Below are 20,577 nucleotides of genomic sequence, written 5' to 3' on the forward strand. Positions count from 1 at the left end.
AACAACCCAGGTGGTATTAGTTCGGAACAGGGCAAGACAACCCGTGAAGTTACGTTATGTGGACAAGCCGTGATGATAATAATAAATGGGAATCGGGTTGATGTCCCGTTTGATCCAGGTGGCTTGCTTTCGAAGGCAAAACTCGAGGACGAGTTTTCTCAAAGAAGGGGAGTATGATGCAGGAGCATTATAGGGGATTGAAATCTTTTAAATTATTAGTTTATCTTTTATTATTTTTACGTTTATCTCGTTTCCATGTTTATCTATATTCCTTTGTTTAGTATAAATAGGGTGTTAGGGTTTATTTGTTAATTAGTTTTTTGATTGATTATGAATTAATAAGAACTTTGTTCTTGGAACCTTTGGTTCAATTATCGTCTTTGATTATCATAAAGTGTCTCGAGCCATTGATCGCTTCCGAAACTGCATCAGTTGGTATCAGAGCTTTGGTTGTTCAAATGGCTCTACGTGAAGGCGAGTGTTTTCTTGTTCGAAGAGTCGCCAACTGAGGCATCGACAAGAACATTGGTGGTTCACGTGCTCGTGGTGAAGATCGACATCCTACTCGCATAGTCGCCGATCGAGGCAGCGACGGAGTCTATTATGACCCACGAGATCGTAAGATGATCAAACGGCTACGGAAACGAGTCCGAGATCTTGAAATACAACAAGAGATCAAGCGGCTCCGACAGAGGATTCGAGATCTCGAGTTGAAAGGGGATATGTGCAAAGCGGAAACCGAGTCGAGCACCATCGTCTGGGACGAGGGTGACGACGGAGAGCAGCATCCGTTTGGCAGTCACCCGCCTCGGTTATTTGAACCAATTTATCCAGAAAGTGTGTCTGAAGACAACCCCGTGTTTGATGAAGACAGATTTGATTTCGATGAAGAAGAATATTCGTTTGTGCAAAACATTCTTAGCGGGATTACCGTCCAAGAGACCGATCCAAAGAAAGATAAAGACGTTAATGACTGTGATACAAAGTCTGATGTGCAGAAAAATATAATTGTTTCTTTAGATGTTGATGATGGTCATGCGATGGATTTGTGTGGCGAGACTGTGACTACTAGTGACGATGAATCAGTTGGAGGCGTGGACTTGTTTTTGGAAGTTTCAATCAATATGCCAACATTTATGGAGTCAGATGGTAATTTTGGTTTAAATGTTGACATTCCATTATCTCCACGCATGATTATGGGCTATTTGAACATTTCTAAAGATAAAGGTAATTTTGATAAGAAGCATAATTTGAATTTTTAGGTTGCTAGTTACGATGGCATTCCACGTGAAGGGTTATTTAATTTGTTATTTCCATAAAATATTGAAAAGTTTGAGCTAGCAAAAAATAAGATTGTGCAAAACAATTTATACAAGTGTACGTTAGCTACAAATCCACGTGTTTCACATGCAAAAATCTAGTGGGGAATTTCAACATCATGGTGGTACAAGCCTCGAGACGATTAGTAAGGTGAATAGGGTTGATGTTCCCTTTGACCCGGGTGGTATAAATCAAGAGTTGAGTGAAACGACTTATGAAGTTAAATTGTTTAGCTCAGTCATCATAATAATAAATGAGAAGCGGGTTGATGTTCCATTCGATCCTGGAGGCAAAACTCGAGGACGATTTTTTTTAAGAGCGGGAGTATGATGCAGGAGCATCTGGTTCATTAAGTCGGTTAGGCCCGGCCCATCTCAAATGTTTATTTTTATTTATAAATAGGTTTGTTAGGTCTTTTTGTTTAGTTAGTTGATTGTTTTTGAATTAAAGATTGTAAGTGAAGAGGTATGTACCCGCCTCAACACCGAGCGAGGCGGGTCAACCCACAAGATACAGACAAGAGACTTGAAATCAAGATATTATGAAGGCACAAAGCCAAAACCTATGCGCATGGCGCATATCACATATGCTCATGCATCACATGCTCAGGCATCACATATGCTCACGCATCACATATGCTCACGCATATCACATGCTCACGCATATCACATCAGCGCGTGGCGCATCCGTGCGCGGCGCATATCACATCTGCGCATGAAACATCTGCGCGTGAGAATAAAGAGAAGACCTCGCGCATCCTCAGGATAGGCGCATATCACACATGCACATAATCAACCTCGTCCTTATCCAAATCAGGATTAGGGCAACCTTGATTGTGCACGTCAGACAACCTTCCAGAAGGTATCTTTTTAAGGAATAAGAATATGCTGATGTTGACAGCTGCCAAATAAAAGGTGGACAACTCAGCATAACCCATGTGCTACCACGTGATTATAACTAATGAAAAAGCACCAGGTGTCCCCAAGGACACGTGGCACAAATCAATTGGAGGAGGCCAACAAGGCCCTAATTGGGTCTGAGCCCAATCATTGGAAACCCTAGCACTATAAATACCACATCAACTCCACAAGGAGAGACAATCACACAGTATTCAGCTATATCAAGCAATACACTTCAATTTCCTTACTCTCATATTATTATCTTCTCCTACAAATTCTTATTCTCACACCGGAGGGTTACCCCAAAGAGGACCCCTCTGTCCCTTTCTGAGGGGTACGTTGACGGTGCTGTTCATTTTGTAGGTGGAAGAATCCAGATCCCAGAGAACCATCGGTGAAATAGCATAATCACACCCGAGGAAAGTAGATCGTCTACCAGTGAGTCGATCCACGTTTCTTCATTGGCGCCATCACCTGTTACAACGGCAACAAGATCTCATCAGATCTCAAAAACAAATTCTCACCATGGTTTCTGGCGTTCGTAACGTTGATCAAGTTCTGGAGGATATTGAACGTGAGGATGTTAATGAGGGACAGCAGTTTCTGAGGGTGCCGCGTGATTCTACGCGCACCACCAGTAACCGTCCCTTCATCACAACTCCTCATGGTCAGACTGAAACTCCTCCAGACGATCTCACGTTACAAAATCTTGCCGGCGCGAAACAAAAAGGACCAATGGGTCCAGAAGATGAAACAAATGACCCTAAAGAATGGCTCATAAACGAGCAACGGCGTCTAATGGACAAGTACAATGAGCTGGTCAAACACAAAACACAAAGGCAAGCGTTTGATAAGCAAACTGTTCATGGAACAAGAAGGGGGCGCGCCGGAAGAGGGTCACTCTGTTCACACTGAACACGCTGAGTTTAGTGATGAAGAAGTGCACAGCGTCAGGAGGACGCGAGATACTCATGTAGGAGGCTCACAGCCCCGCGCGCAAATGAACATGGCGCCTGGAGCCAGAGCCGATCTGGATCTGCAAGCACCATACAGCCCACCAGTGAGAGGGCAAGTGGACGTAACCACACCGTACAGGCCAGCCATCTTAGTGAAACATTCAAAATTCACTGAGCGCATCGCGAAGGCCCCCATTCAGCACAAAACCAAGATGCCAAGTGGTTTGGGCAAATATGACGGCACAACAGATCCAGACGATTTCTTGCAAGGTTTTTACAACACGAGAAACCTAGAAAGCTGGACGATGCCAACATGGTGTCACATGTTTGCTCGCTGCCTCACGGGCGCGGCGCGTGTCTGGTTCGAAAGCTTGCCGACTGGGCAAATCGATGGGTTCGAGGAACTATTGGAAAAGTTCCAAGCTCATTACGTACAACAGCGCAGACACACGCGCGACCCTGATGACATCATGCACTGCGTGCACAGGAATGATGAAACGATTGAAGACTACATCACTCGTTTCAATCAGGAGTCTCTGGCAATCGGAGGCATCACTGAGCAACTATTGCGCGTGGCCTTTATACAAGGCGCGTGCAGTGATCAACTCCGCCGAGCTCTCGTAAGCAGAGATGGCATGCCCACCACTTGGGCCAAACTAATGGAAGCATCGCGAGTCTTCGTGAGAAATGAAAAACAAATTGCCCAGGATAGAGCGAGAGAAAGAGGGCATCAAGCAGAGGCACCGCGCAGCAACGAAAGAAGGGGCAAACAGAACACTGTATGGTCCAGGTTGCAACCAACCAGTTTTTCTCCCGCAGAAAAACAGGCGCAACCAAGCTCACCTCAGCCCCAAAAAGACATTCGTAATCGCGGGGAAGGTGATAAGAGGGAAGGCGGCAGAGATCCTAGCAGACCTCTGCCAAGAATATGGACTCCCCTCACTAAAACACCTTCACAAGTGTTAAGCACTGAGAATGTCCAATTCAAAAGCCCCAAGCCACTACACCGCCAGGGACCATCAAACAGTGGCAAGTACTGTGAGTTTCACAAGTCCACAGGACACAACACTGATGCATGCCACCACTTGAAGGATGAAATTGAAAAAGATGTGAAATCAGGCAAACTGGCTCACCTGGTGAAAAACTCAAGACCAGAAAATGAACAACCAGAAGGAGCCTCTGCCAGCAAAAAGTTCAAAAGAATCTGTGTAGCCGAGGGGGGAAATCAAGGGCAAAGATCAAGAAAGAGAAGCGCGCAAATCCAAGGAGATTGGCGCGAGCAACAGGTAATCTTCCCAAGAATCAGGGGAGGTGTAACACCCCGACCGATGGCGGATTATACATCGGGGCGCCACGTATTGTTTCATTACTCGTGACACTATTTGGGTGTCAATATTTAATAAATACATTTTCATTGCGCACGCGCAGAACACAAATCGTAAAGTAACATAAATCACATATCATAACTCAAAATATTCAAATACATAAATTTGTCTTGTTACATTTTAATCTAGGTCCAAAGAAAAAGAAAACATCCTACGTGTCCTCGAGTTTCCAAAAGCAGCTACAGCAAACCTGAACATGTGTTAAAATAAAACGTCAACACTTGCGTGTCGGTGAGCAATCAAGTTTAATAGATATAAATAGATAATAACAATCACTGCGCGCAACATGTGCTTAACTGGGGTTTAACATAGGGTGTAATCAGATTGTGATCAAGCCTAAATAGATCATAGCTCATAGTTCAATCCGTGCTCCCAATCGAGCACAAAAACAAGTAATCATACGTGCATGTGTAAACAAAACAAGAAAAACCGTAAACGATAGGTCTCCCGTGTTCATCTAATGGATCCATGAAAACTTCGGAATAGGCCGAACAAAGCGGTTAATGATTCACACATACAAATAAACAGCCAACTAAACGTCCATAACACATGGGGTTTTGCGCACATAAATTTCATAAACAAGTTTAAGACTCAAGTTGTACGAACACATGAACATCCCAAAACGTTTAAAAAAATAAAAGGGGATTAAGTACGAGATTACTCACATGTAAACGGTGAGTTGAAAGATGATGCAAGATTCAAATTTTAAAACAAGCACAACTTAACCTATAAATAAGAGGTTATTGGTTTAACGATTGGTTTTTATGTCCTGAATAAATGCGGTAATTACCGATTTTTGTTAGTTAAACAAATTAAAACAAAATATATATATATTTATATTTACCGAGATTCCGGGCAGAACAGAAGAGAAGACGGAGGCAAAGAGAGGAGTGGCGTTGCTGAGGAACTACGGCAGAGAGCAAAGGGAGAGAGATTTGGGGAGTGTTTAAGTGTAGTGTGTGTAGTGTTAATAAATAAGAAATTAGCTTAATTTATAGGAAAACCCAAGGGAGCACAATCCCTTGAAAGGGGAAAAGATCTTATCAAATCAAGCAAAAGATATCAAAAAGCACAAGAAACCAAAAGCAAAAGATATCAAAAGATATGCCGGCAGCTGCAGGGGATAGGGAAAAGCTGACAGGTTACAGTTCAAAGCATGGGAGGTGTCAGATAAAGCACTGTTCAAGACATGCAAAAGAGGATTTCAAAAGATTATGTCAGTCACTTTTTCTGTCAACCAATAGGATTGGTGCGCATGCTGCGCCGAAAGTGGCTTTTCGGACAGATGTCGGAACTGACCTACAGTGCTCATACAAAAGATAAGATATTACAAAAGCATACAGGCTGACCTAAACCGGAGAAAAGACTTAAGTGTCTAGCGCGAGAAGGCTTGAGTGCGCGAGGGCGAAGGCAGACAGAACAATCCTTAGCGCGCCGCGGGAAGAACAACAATCCTTCGCGCGCCGCGGGAAGAACTACAATCCTTAGCGCGCCGCGGGAAGAACTACAATCCTTGGCGCGCCGCGGGAACAGTTCTCCTCGCGTATCGCAGGAACAGCTGGTCTTCACGCAGGCTTCCTTGTAAGGAGTCTGGCGCGTGGAGCTGCGCAGACATCCTTAGGCGGGAAGAACCAGAGGACAAGCATAGAGTTAAGAGAGAAAGGGTTTCAAGGCTTAAGGGTTAAGCAGGGGGGCGGGACGGCGACAAGAGAGAAAAAGGGAGGCGGGACGGCGAAGAGAAATTATTATTATTAGTAAGTAATATAAAAATATATTTATATATATATATTATTTATTTAATGTTAAATTTACAAAGATTAATAATCAAATTTTAAATCATAAAAAGAATCGGATTCGAAAACGGGTACCTGGGTCGGGTCGGATTGGGCAGTTGTCACAGTCTCCCCTACTTTAAGAAATTTCGTCCCGAAATTTACCTCGAAGTAGGTTGCGCAGAGAAAAGGTGTGGGTACTTGATCTTCATCTGATCTTCCCTTTCCCAAGTGAACTCGGCTCCGCGCTTGGACTGCCAACGAACTTTAACAATAGGGATGCGACTGCGCTTGGTTTGCTTCATCTCGCGATCCATAATCTCGACAGGCTTCTCAACGAAATGCATAGACTCATCAACTTGAACTTCATCAAGTGGTATGTGGAGGTTCTCGTCAGCTAAACATTTCTTGAGATTGGATACATGGAAAGTTGGATGCACATTGCTGAGCGCGGGTGGCAGGTCCAGCTTGTAGGCAACTTTTCCCACCCTCGCAAGAATCTTGAATGGACCAACATAACGAGGTGCAAGCTTACCTTTCTTCCCAAAGCGGACAACACCATTCCAGGGCGACACTTTGAGGAGAACAAGATCACCAACTAGAAATTCGAGAGGCTTCCGCCTGCGATCTGCGTAACTCTTCTGTCGGCTTCTGGCAGTCAGCAGATGATCACGGATCTTGGCGATTTTATCGGTTGTCTCTTGAACTAGTTCGGGTCCTGTGATTTGAACTTCACCCACTTCGTTCCAACAAATCGGCGAGCGGCACTTTCGACCGTAAAGTGCTTCAAAGGGGGCCATACCGATGCTAGAATGATAGCTGTTATTATAAGAGAACTCGATCAGAGGTAGGTGTGAATCCCAATTACCTCCAAAATCAAGAACACAAGATCGAAGCATATCCTCAAGGGTTTGGATGGTTCGCTCAGACTGTCCGTCAGTCTGAGGATGATATGCAGTACTCATGTCCAAACGAGTTCCTAACGCAGATTGGAGAGATTTCCAAAAGCGAGATATAAAACGGCCATCGCGATCGGATATGATGCTCAAGGGAGTACCATGACGGCAAACAATTTCTTTGACATAAAGATGCGCAAGTTGTTCAACACGGTAGGTTTCACGAATGGGCAGAAAGTGGGCAGACTTGGTCAATCGATCCACTATTACCCAAATGCTATCATGTTTGCTTGCGGTCAAGGGTAACTTGGTGATAAAGTCCATTGCTATACTTTCCCATTTCCACGTAGGAATTTCAGGTTGTTCGAGCAAACCAGATGGGCGTTGATGTTCAGCTTTTACCTTAGAACAAGTTAGGCATTTAGCTACGAACACAGCAATATCCTTTTTCATACCAGGCCACCAATAAGAAAGGCGCAAATCTTTGTACATTTTGTCAGCACCAGGATGAACGGAATACCGAGTTTTGTGCGCTTCACTCAGTATGACAGAGCGAAGATTCTCATCATTGGGGATCCAGATGCGATTGAGATAACAGAGAATTCCATTCAGGTTAGGGACTAGATGCGCTTCTGCACCACACGCTAACTCGGCGCGTAGGTTGCCTTTGCTGATCGATGCGCGCTGCGCGTCGCGAATGCGCGATTCAAGATCGTTTTGGATCGGCGCGAAATGAAGTTGCGTGCGCGGCAAGATACAGTTGAGTTGACTGGGTTTGCGGCTGAGCGCATCGGCTACCACATTAGCCTTTCCAGGGTGATATCGGATCTCACAATCGTAATCGCTGATGAGTTCGTTCCATCGGCGTTGTCTCATGTTAAGTTCCTTTTGATCAAAAATGTGCTGAAGGCTTTTATGGTCTGTGTAAATGATGCACTTAGTACGATATAGGTAGTGTCTCCAGATTTTTAAGGCAAATACAACTGCACCAAGTTCGAGGTCGTGAGTCGTATAATTCTTTTCATGAATTTTGAGTTGCCTAGACGCGTAAGCGATAACCTTGCCTCGTTGCATAAGTACACAACCGAGACCTTGGTTGGAGGCATCACAATAAACGACAAGGTCGTCAGTACCCTCAGGTAACGCTAGAACAGGAGCTTCGCACAACAATTGCTTGAGCGTTTGAAAGGCTTCTTCTTGCTTCGAGCCCCAAATATACGGTTTGCCTTTGTGCGTTAATGCTGTTAAAGGCAAGGCGATTTTTGAGAAGTTCGAAATGAATCGCCGGTAGTAACCAGCTAAGCCCAAAAAGGAACGGATTTCGGTAGGAGTGGACGGTGAAATCCAGTTCTTGATTGCTTCAATTTTGGATGGGTCGACATGAATACCCATCTTGTTTACAACATGACCAAGAATTCAAAATGACCGTAGCGGGTTCGAAAGGCAGTTTTGGGAATATCTTCTTCGCGGATACGCAACTGGTGATAGCCAGAACGGAGATCGATTTTGGAGAAACAAGAGGCACCTTGGAGTTGGTCAAAGAGGTCGTCAATACGCGGTAAGGGGTACCGGTTCTTAATGGTGAGCTTGTTCAGCTCGCGGTAATCGATACACATGCGAAACGATCCATCTTTCTTTTTAACGAACAACACCGGAGCACCCCACGGCGAAGAGCTAGGGCGAATGAATCCTTTATCGGTCAACTCTTGAAGTTGACTTGCTAATTCTTGCATTTCAGCGGGTGCAAGTCGATAAGGAGATTTGGCGACGGGGGATGCACCAGGGACAAGATCAACACGAAACTCAACTTCCCGAGCGGGAGGTAAACCAGGAAGATCATCGGGGAAGACTTCAGGAAAGTCACGCACGATGGGAATTTCAGAAAGTTTCTTCTTTCCTTCATCGGGTTGGACCACATGAGCTAAGAACGCGACACATTTCTTCCGCAAAAGTCTTCGGGCTTCAGAGCATGACATAAGTTTAAGACCGTTAGATGGTTTCTCGCCGTAGATATGAAGATCTTGACCATTTTCCCAAGGAATGCGAATCAACTTCTTGGCGCAGATTACTTCGGCGCGATTTTGCGAGAGCCAGTCCATTCCAATAATCACATCAAAACTTCCAAGAGGCATGGGAATGAGGTCGATTAGAAAATCATGTTCATTAAGGTTAAGCGTGCAATCTTTGATCAAGGAGTTTATTAAAATAGTTTCACCATTAGCCAATTCAACTGAAAAGTTTTCGTTTAAGTTTACTCGCGGTCGCGCAAGTTTTTGTTCAAATGCGCGAGAAATAAAACTTCTATCGGCGCCAGTATCAAAAAGTATAGATGCATATTGTCCGTTAAGTAAAAATGTACCATTAACCACGTCATTATTCGCTTGCGCTTGGTGCGCGGTTATATTAAAAGCTCGTCCGCGCGTCACTTGGTTTGAAATTTGGTTAACCGGATTAACTTGCGTAATTTGTACTTGCAGTCTCGGGCACGCGTTCCGGAAATGGCTGGGGTCACCGCAGTTATAGCACGACCTGGGTCGTGGATTAGGGTATGTTGGTTGTGGGTTTAGCGGGTAAGTTGGTGGTGTTTGTGCGATTGGGTTGGCGGGAAGGACTCTACAGTTCTCAGCAGTGTGACCAGTACGGCCACATCGGTTACATTGTCGACACGGGACTTGAGTTGGATGGTGAAGTCTACAGGTTGGGCAAAAGGGTTGGTTTCCTGTGTAAGGTTTCTTAGTTGACGGGGCAGGGAGTGCGGGATTGGTTAAGGCATAGTTATGAACTACAGGGGGTGTTGGGTAGGTTGACAGTGGGTTAGGAGCGTATACTGGAGGTTGGTAGGCGGGTTGCTGGACAACGAGCGGGTTGGTAAGCGCGTAGGCTTGATGATTGGGTTTGCGCCGCCGCTTGAGGTTGTTACGGTTTGAGGGTTCTGGCTTGGTTTCTGTTGGTTCTGGGACAGTCTTGGTGAGTTTGGTCTTCTCGGCTCCCCGCAGGAACAGGTTCCTGCCCTGACATGGTTGTCGCTGAGCACAGCGGCCAACTCGATGGCGTCAGAGAGGGTTGCTGGGTTCCTGGCCCATACAGAATCTTGAATTTCCATGGGGAGACCCCCAAGAAACTTCTCGATGGCTCGGCGGGAAGGGGTAACTAGGTGCGGGACAAGCAAACTTAGTTCGTGAAAGCGCGTAGCGTACTCGCGCGCTTCGCCACTGTACTGTTTCAAGTTCCAAAATTCCTCCTCAAGGCGCTTTACTTCGTTGGGAGGGCAGAATTCTCGAGTCAAAAGATACTTGAATTCCTCCCAGAGCATGCTAGAAGCAGCCCCTGCGCCACGCGCGTGAGCTACTCCGTTCCACCATGTAAGCGCCCTTGATTCTAGGACACTTGAGGCGTATAAGGTTCGTCGGTCTGGAGGGCATTGGGTATGGAGGAAGGTGTTCTCAATTTTCTCGAGCCATTGGAGCATTACGGTGGCTCCTTCAAGCCCTGTGAATTTCGGAGGGTTACCCGCATTAAAGGATTTAATATTGTATCCGGAGGGGTTGGTATTATTTTGATTTAAGGCTTGGGCTATTGCGGTGGCCATTTCCTGGGAACGACGCTGCATACGTCTGCGCGCGGCCTCTCTCCTCTGATGACGGCGAGCTGATAGCGGAGGCATTCTATAAAAGTTTTAGTTTTCGTTAATATCCTGGTATGGGAAATCGTTTTAGCGCAAAGTATATCGTCGTAAAGCTTGTTTCGCGGAGTTAAATGCTATCAAATTTTGAAGTAAAATATGAATTTAAATGCAAACTTAATACAGGTAATGAATTCGAATTGAAAATCGACAATTCATGCATCACCATGACTTTCCGAATTCTCAATTTAAAATATCGAGTAAATGAATATTGGAGATTGACAATTCATGTATCACCATGACTTTCCGAATTCTCAATTTAAAATATCGAGTAAATGAATATTGGAGATTGACAATTCATGTATCACCATGACTTTTCAAATCTTCACTTTAAAACATAAAGTTAATGGGGATTGAAAATCAACTATTCATGTATCACCATGACTTTTCGGATTTTCAATGCTAAATCCCAACAACAAACGAATATGTAAGTAAAGAAATAAATTGAAATTTAACAATAAAAATCGAAAGATCGCGGATAAAACACGAAATCATGTGCTGCGTATGCGCAAGCATATCTTATAAATATCGAGTAATTAACAATTAGCGCGCAAACATGAGATATTTCTCATGTGCGAGAAGGGACTCTTAGGTATTCTAGGTCGTTACGTCTAACCACCTATCCTAAAGTCACGGAGCTCTGATACCAATCTGTAACACCCCGACCGATGGCGGATTATACATCGGGGCGCCACGTATTGTTTCATTACTCGTGACACTATTTGGGTGTCAATATTTAATAAATACATTTTCATTGCGCACGCGCAGAACACAAATCGTAAAGTAACATAAATCACATATCATAAATCAAAATATTCAAATACATAAATTTGTCTTGTTACATTTTAATCTAGGTCCAAAGAAAAAGAAAACATCCTACGTGTCCTCGAGTTTCCAAAAGCAGCTACAGCAAACCTGAACATGTGTTAAAATAAAACGTCAACACTTGCGTGTCGGTGAGCAATCAAGTTTAATAGATATAAATAGATAATAACAATCACTGAGCGCAACATGTGCTTAACTGGGGTTTAACATAGGGTGTAATCAGATTGTGATCAAGCCTAAATAGATCATAGCTCATAGTTCAATCCGTGCTCCCAATCGAGCACAAAAACAAGTAATCATACGTGCATGTGTAAACAAAACAAGAAAAACCGTAAACGATAGGTCTCCCGTGTTCATCTAATGGATCCATGAAAACTTCGGAATAGGCCGAACAAAGCGGTTAATGATTCACACATACAAATAAACAGCCAAGTAAACGTCCATAACACATGGGGTTTTGCGCACATAAATTTCATAAACAAGTTTAAGACTCAAGTTGTACGAACACATGAACATCCCAAAACGTTTAAAAAAATAAAAGGGGATTAAGTACGAGGTTACTCACATGTAAACGGTGCGTTGAAAGATGATGCAAGATTCCAATTTTAAAACAAGCACAAGTTAACCTATAAATAAGAGGTTATTGGTTTAACGATTGGTTTTTATGTCTTGAATAAATGCGGTAATTACCGATTTTTGTTAGTTAAACAAATTAAAACAAAATATATATATATTTATATTTACCGAGATTCCGGGCAGAACAGAAGAGAAGACGGAGGCAAAGAGAGGAGTGGCGTTGCTGAGGAACTACGGCAGAGAGCAAAGGGAGAGAGATTTGGGGAGTGTTTAAGTGTAGTGTGTGTAGTGTTAATAAACAAGAAATTAGCTTAATTTATAGGAAAACCCAAGGGAGCACAATCCCTTGAAAGGGGAAAAGATCTTATCAAATCAAGCAAAAGATATCAAAAAGCACAAGAAACCAAAAGCAAAAGATATCAAAAGATATGCCGGCAGCTGCAGGGGATAGGGAAAAGCTGACAGGTTACAGTTCAAAGCATGGGAGGTGTCAGATAAAACACTGTTCAAGACATGCAAAAGAGGATTTCAAAAGATTATGTCAGTCACTTTTTCTGTCAACCAATAGGATTGGTGCGCATGCTGCGCCGAAAGTGGCTTTTCGGACAGATGTCGGAACTGACCTACAGTGCTCATACAAAAGATAAGATATTACAAAAGCATACAGGCTGACCTAAATCGGAGAAAAGACTTAAGTGTCTAGCGCGAGAAGGCTTGAGTGCGCGAGGGCGAAGGCAGACAGAACAATCCTTAGCGCGCCGCGGGAAGAACAACAATCCTTCGCGCGCCGCGGGAAGAACTACAATCCTTAGCGCGCCGCGGGAAGAACTACAATCCTTGGCGCGCCGCGGGAACAGTTCTCCTCGCGTATCGCAGGAACAGCTGGTCTTCACGCAGGCTTCCTTGTAAGGAGTCTGGCGCGTGGAGCTGCGCAGACATCCTTAGGCGGGAAGAACCAGAGGACAAGCAGAGAGTTAAGAGAGAAAGGGTTTCAAGGCTTAAGGGTTAAGCAGGGGGGCGGGACGGCGACAAGAGAGAAAAAGGGAGGCGGGACGGCGAAGAGAAATTATTATTATTAGTAAGTAATATAAAAATATATTTATATATATATATTATTTATTTAATGTTAAATTTACAAAGATTAATAATCAAATTTTAAATCATAAAAAGAATCGGATTCGAAAACGGGTACCTGGGTTGGGTCGGATTGGGCAGTTGTCACAGGAGGCCCTTCTATCAGCAGTCATCTTGTCATCACTACACATATTGCTCATTATGAAGTGTCAAAAGTCCTGGTAGACACTGGCAGCGAAATAGACATCATGTATGAGCAATGTTTCAGAAAACTGGATCCGGCAGACCAAGCAAGGCTTGAAATTGTGAATGCACCAATCTCTGGTGTTTCAAATGAAATCATTCATCCCCTAGGTCAAATACAATTTGAACTAACCATGGGGGATGAGAAACACAAGCGAGCCGAAGTTGTCAACTTCTTGGTCTTGCCCACCACTTCATGCCACAATATGATCTTGGGTAGGGGAACGATTGCCCAATTCAACGCCATACCGTCGCCAGCGCACGGCGCGTTGGGGTTCCCAACACCAACAGGTGTAACTTTTGTATACCGAGATCATTTGTGTGCAGTGACAAATACTCCGCGGAAAGGGAGAATGAAACGTCCAATGGCAGACAACGCGCCAGAGGAATGGATTCTCAACCCAAAATTCCCGGAGCAGAAAATCACAATTGGCGCAACGATATCAGACGACACGAGGTTGAGAATGAAAAGATTGCTCACAGCATATATGTCGGTCTTCGCGTGGCAACACTCTGATATGACTGGGGTTCCGCGAGACCTGGCACAACATTCTCTCAACACGTTCAAGTCTGTAGAGCCAATTGCTCAAAAGAAGAGAGTCATGGGGGATGAGAAAGCGAGGGCCATGAATGAGCAGGTTGAGGATCTACTGCGCGCAAACATCATCCGCCCGATACGATACCAGACGTGGGTAGCCAATCCTGTGATGGTAAAGAAAAGTAACGGGTCGTGGAGGATGTGCATTGACTTCAAGGACCTCAACAAAGCGTGCCCAAAAGATTGTTACCCCCTACCAAACATCGACGCAAAGGTGGACTCCGTGGCGCCATTCAAGCTCAAATGTTTCCTGGATGCCTACAAGGGCTATCACCAGATTCAAATGGCACCACAAGACGAGGACAAGACCGCCTTCAGAACCGACAAGGGTGTTTTTTGTTACACAAAAATGCCCTTTGGTTTGAAAAATGCGGGAGCCACCTACCAAAGACTTATGGATGCCGTTTTCAGCGAGCAAATTGGAAGAAACCTAGAAGTCTATGTGGATGATTTGGTGATCAAAAGCAGGGAGGAAAAACAAATGCTCAAAGACATCGAAGAAACCCTTGGGCGCCTAAAGGAAGTTAACATGAAGCTCAATCCGAGCAAATGCACTTTCGGCGTACAAGAGGGAAAATTTCTAGGTGTAATGGTCACCAAGGATGGTTTCAAGGTGAACCCTGAGAAGGTGGAGGCCATCCTTGACATGCCTTCGCCATCCACCATGAAAGAAGTCCAGAAGCTGAATGGTAGATTGGTATCAATCAACAGGTTCCTAGCGAACCATGCAAGCAAATCTACCCCATTTGTCAACACATTGAGAAATTGCTTAAAGAAAAGCCAATTCAAATGGACTCCTGAGGCCGAGCAAGCTTTCAGTGAGATAAAAGAATGTTTGATAAATCTGCCCGCGCTCACAGCTCCACTTCCTGGTGAAAATTTGACATTGTACCTATCAGCAGGAGAGCGCGCCATCGGTGCAGTATTGTTGGTGGATCGCAAGGGAATCCAAACGCCAATATACTATGTGAGTCGGGTCCTGACAGATCCTGAGACGCGCTACTCCATCATGGAAAAGTTAGTTTTATCACTAACACATGCGTCGCGCAAGCTTCACAGATATTTCAATGGTCATCCTATTGAAGTTCTAACTGGTTACAACATCCAGCAAGTCTTGCGGCGCCCCGCGCTCTCGGGAAGGCTAACAAAATGGGCGCTGGAGTTAGGAGAGCACACGATCGCCTATAAGCCCCGTCCAGCAATAAAGGGACAAGTCTTGGCTGATTTCATTGCAGAAATTCCCGAAGGAAAAATTGAAGAGGCTCAGCGCGAGGTAGACCCTCCGCGAGCCAATGATGAAGAAAATGTTTGGAGATTATTCACCGACGGAGCTTCAAACAACGAAGGATCCGGCGCAGGCCTCAAGCTGGTGGATCCAGAGAATCAGGAATATACTTACGCCATCAGGTTGGACTTCAAGAGCACCAACAATGAAGCTGAGTATGAAGCCCTGCTGGCTGGCCTGCGCATCGCGCACAAATTCGGAGTTAAAAAGCTAGAGGCCCATGTTGATTCATACTTGGTAGCAGCACAGGTCAATGGCCTTTATGATGCCAAGGAGAACACCATGCCTCTGTATCTAGAGCAGGCGAAAAAGCTCATCGAGCAATTTGACTGCTTCAGAATCATTCATATTCCGCGCAGTGAAAACAAATCTGCTGACGCGCTGAGCAAGATGGCATCAACCAGCTTCGATCACTTTGGCAAAGATGTCAGGGTAGAAGTAATGAGCAACCCGTCGGTGGGAGCGAAGTCTGTCCTTGTAACTCATACAACCCCTTCATCATGGATAACTCCAGTAATGGAATTCTTGAAGGAGGGAAAAGTACCGGACGATCGCGCACAGGCGAGGAAGATAAGACACAAGTCGCAGAACTATGAACTGCTTGATGGTACATTATATCGACGCTCTTATCTTGGACCGCTCATGAAATGCCTAGATGCTGAGGAAGCAAGCTATGTGATCAGAGAGATACACGAAGGAATCTGTGGAATACATGCTGGCCCGCGCATGGTGGTTGCCAAGGCAATGAGCGCAGGTTACTATTGGCCTGGCATGTACTTGGACGCTCTAAAAGAGATCCAAAAATGCAAAGCATGTCAGAGCTATGCGCCAAACACCATGCGGTCAAAGAACAACTTGATTCCGGTGACCTCCGCATGGCCTTTTCACAAATGGGCAATCGATATTGTGGGTCCCCTACCGCAAGCGCAAGGGCGAGTAAAATTTTTGGTAGTGGCAGTAGACTATTTTACAAAATGGGTTGAAGCCAAGCCACTAGCAAAAATCACAGCCGAAGCGATGAAGCAGTTTATCTGGAGCCACATCATATGCCGTTTTGGCTTGCCCATGGAAATTGTGAGCGATAATGGCAAACAATTCACTGACAGGAAGATATCCAACTGGCTCAAGGAGTTGCGCATCAACCAAATCTTCACTTCGGTATACCACCCTCAGGGGAATGGCCAAGTGGAGCGCGCGAATCAAAGCTTGTTAAATGGGCTGAAGAAAAGGTTGGAGGGAGAATCCCATTCTTGGGTCGAAGAGCTACCTAATGTCCTGTGGGCACACAGGACATTAAGCAAAACCAGCAATGGCGAATCCCCGTTCAGCCTAACCTATGGAACGGAGGCTATGATTCCAGCAGAAATTGGATGCCCATCCATAGAGTGCTCATGATGAACAAGATTGATAACGAGCGCGAAAGAAGGCTGGATCTCAACTTACTTGAAGGGCGCAGAGAGGCGGCTATCATCAGTGAAGCCAAATACAAGAAAAAACTGGAAAAATATTACAACCAGCGCGTGAAAGAATGCCACTTCAAGAAAAATGATTTTGTCCTTCGAAACAATGAAGCTAGCCGCGCGATACCCCCGGGAAAAATGTCCCCCAATTGGGAGGGACCTTATCAAGTCTCGGAAGAATTGGGAAAAGGCGCATACGCTTTAAAAGATTTGAATGGAAAGAAGATCCCGCGCGCATGGAACGCGGCACAGCTTAGAAAATGTTTCATGTAAAAAATGTCAAGTTTGTAATCAAGGATTTTTAAGCCATTATGAATAATGATACGCGCTATCTTCTCTTAATGTGGATTCTATCACCTTTTGCATACATGTTTCACACTTCCCTTTATTAATTTTGAGCAATATGACAACATTGTATTGACATCAAAACGAAATAAAACGAAGTAAAACATACATGCGCGAGCTTCAAGCTCAAACGCGTTAACGAGTCTTAACTCTAGAACGTCAGGGCCTTAGCCCAATAATACGAGCCTTAGCTCAGGGCCTTAGCCCAATAATGTGAGCCTTAGCTCAAATCACTCACAACATCCATCCTACATGCTGCGCAGCCTGACCATAAAAATACCTAAGCACAACTAAGGCAAAGCAAATGCCAAAACATAGTTGTTAAGGTCTCAGGTCGAGGTCGCGCATCAAATTGTAATGGATATCTGAGTAACACATATTGACACGTAAAGGCTAAAAAACTCATAATTCCATATAATAAATGCGCGATAACGTCGCGCAAAAGAGGAATAATGAAAACGCCAAGGCACGTGTCAACATAATCAAGATATGGCAAAATCACATACAATATGACAAGGATTAAGTATAATAATTTCCTTACAACCTTGTTCTTATTTCAACGTGCAAGCATATCTTATATTCAACAAGCAAACATGCAATATAAAGAGATGAATGGGGAATGCGCAAGATGCGAAGAAGGGAAAAACAAAATTTCATTCCAAAGCATTGAAATTTACAAGTTTACAAGATGTGATACAAACTACAAATAAAAAAAAAAAAAAACATGAAGGGCTTCTCAGGTCTCCACGTCGACTTCAGCCTCTTCATCATCCTCATCACCGCCCTCAACACCTGGCGCAGCCTGCTCCTCGTCATCTCCAAACTGACCATAGTCAAGTTGTTCGTCCTGAATGGATTCTTCTATCACAATAGTGTCAAGTTGTTCGTCCTGGTCTGCCTGTTTTTAATGTGGAAGAGTTGCCGTCGTTTGTTCTTCCAACGAACAAGTCGCATACGCTTGATGGTATGCTAAGGAAAGTGTTTAATAATTTACACAAGGTGAAGTGGGTGCTCGGGAATTCGCTCATGGAGATCGAGAAAGATGTTATTATGTCTAGTTGTGACTTTTGGCCGGTCGGACCATTAGTTTCGTCGAAGATTATGGGTAAGGAAGAAGATGTTGGTTTTAATCTTTTCAAAGCGGATGATGAGAGTAAATGTGTAGAGTGGCTAAATAAAAAAAGAGTATCTTCTGTTGTTTATATCTCATTTGGGACTATCTGGTCGTTGTCGAAAAATGAAATAGAGAGTATAGCTACAGGTTTGAGAAGTATACACCGACCTTTTTGTGGGTGTTAAGGTCATCAAAAGATCAAGAACTTCAAGAATTAGGGCATCTGGAAGAGATTAAGGAACAAGGATTGATTGTGAGTTGGAGCCCACAAGTGGAAGTGTTGTCACATCTGGAGATATTCAACGAAACCGGTTCCTGGAACCGAACCGGTGGACCCGAACCGGACCCGAACCGGTTCCTACCCGTTTTTTGTAGGAACCGGACCCTATCTGATTCAACCCGATGATCCGTGACCGGTTCTTGCATTTCTGAGTGGGGGCGGGTAGGAACCGGAACCGAACCGGAACCGGTTCTGGAACCGAACCATCCGGAACCGGTTCCTAACCGTTTTTTTGCCGGTTTTTGACCGTTGGGGTCAAAAATAGCCGTTTTTTGACCGGTTACGGTACAGGAACCGGGTTAGGAACCGGTAAGAACCGGTTAGATAGGTTAGGGGTCCGAGGGTGGGAGAACCGGTTCGGTTCCCTAACCGGTTCGAGCCTGAAACCGGTTTAAAAGGGGGTTTTGAATATAGGAACCGGTTAGGAACCGGTTCCGGTTCCTAGTCCTAAACCGTTTTGAACATGCCTAGTCACATCCTGCGGTCGGGTGTTTCTTGAGTCACTGTGGGTGGACCTCACTGTTGGAAAGCCTCGTGGCTGGTGTACCGATTATTGCGTGTCCACAGTGGAGTGATCAACCCACAAACGCTAAGCTCGTGACTGATGTCTGGGGTGTTGGTGTGAGGTTGAAGAAGAATTCCGAAGGTGTTCTTAGTGGGGAGGAAGTGGGGAGATGCGTGGAGGAGGTTATGAGCGGTCCGAGATCCGAGGAGTTTAGGAAGAATGCCTTGGAGTTGAAAACAGTGGCGTGTGAAGCATTGGCGGAAGGTGGTTCATCGGACAACAATATTAAGATGTTTGTAAATGAAATCATTTCTTCTTTCATATTCCAAACAAAAATAAGTGTGGATATTACCTCATCAGTGTAATGGTTTTACTAAAAGGCAGGAAAAAAATGTCCTGCCACATCACTATCACGTATACACGAGTAAAATTACTAACTAAATTACATAATGGTTTCATATGAAATTTTAATGTCAGGTTTGTATGTTTGATTGGTGCATGGAATTTAACGAACTCATCTTGTGAGCAGTATCCGTTTCATGTCTTTTATGAATATCATCCATTATGTGGACTTTGTTTTGGACTGCGGACAAGTAATTAATTAGGCACCGAGAAATGGAACATAATAATTTTCTTTTCAAACAACAAAAACCCTCTTCGGTTGTTTATATCTCTCATTCGGGACTATACTGTCGTTGTCGGAAAAAGAAATAGAGAGTATAGCCAATTGTCTAAACCGACCGTTTCTATGGATGATAAGGTCAACGAAGAATCAAGGACTTTAAGAATTAGGGTTTTTGGAAGTGATTAAGGAACAAGGATATATTGATTGTGAGTTGGAACCCGCAAACGGAAGTTTTGTCTCATCGATCCATCGGACAGGCATTGAGGGTGGAACTCGTTGTTGGAAAGCCTCGTTGCCAGTGTCCCGGTCATTGCATGTCCCAGTGGAGTGATCAACCGACACATGCAAAACTTGTGACACACGTGTGGGGTGTTGGTGTGAAGCTAGCTAGAAAAGAATTCCGAAGGTGTTTTTAGTGGGGAGGAATTGGGAGATGTGTAGAGGAGGTTATGAGCGGTCCGAGATCCAAGGAGTTTAGGAAAAATGCTTTGTAGTTGAAAACGGGTGGGGTGTAAGGTATTGGCGGATGATGGTTCGTCAGACAACAGTATTAAGATATTTATTGAAGTCATTTCTTCTTATTCGTCACATTTGGAACAAAAATAGTCATGGACATCAAACTGAAAACTACTTAATATACAGGGACTGAATAAATATAATGTTATATACTTAAAAATAGTATTTAAAATTATAAAACAGTAATTTGAGCTAAGATGTGATTGAACTTGGATATATAA

At 44.2% G+C, this 20,577-nt stretch overlaps 1 pseudogene; it reads left to right on the forward strand.

Moving 5' to 3' along the window:
* The first annotated feature begins 623 nt into the window (after positions 1 to 623).
* On the forward strand, positions 624 to 19,653 carry LOC143603492 (UDP-glycosyltransferase 84B1-like; annotated as a pseudogene).
* Positions 19,654 to 20,577: the final 924 nt, after the last annotated feature.

Source organism: Bidens hawaiensis, unplaced genomic scaffold (assembly GCF_021521415.1).
Source record: "Bidens hawaiensis isolate Kalapana, Puna unplaced genomic scaffold, B.hawaiensis_p1.1 tig00062044_1, whole genome shotgun sequence".
Classification (NCBI taxonomy): domain Eukaryota; kingdom Viridiplantae; phylum Streptophyta; class Magnoliopsida; order Asterales; family Asteraceae; genus Bidens; species Bidens hawaiensis.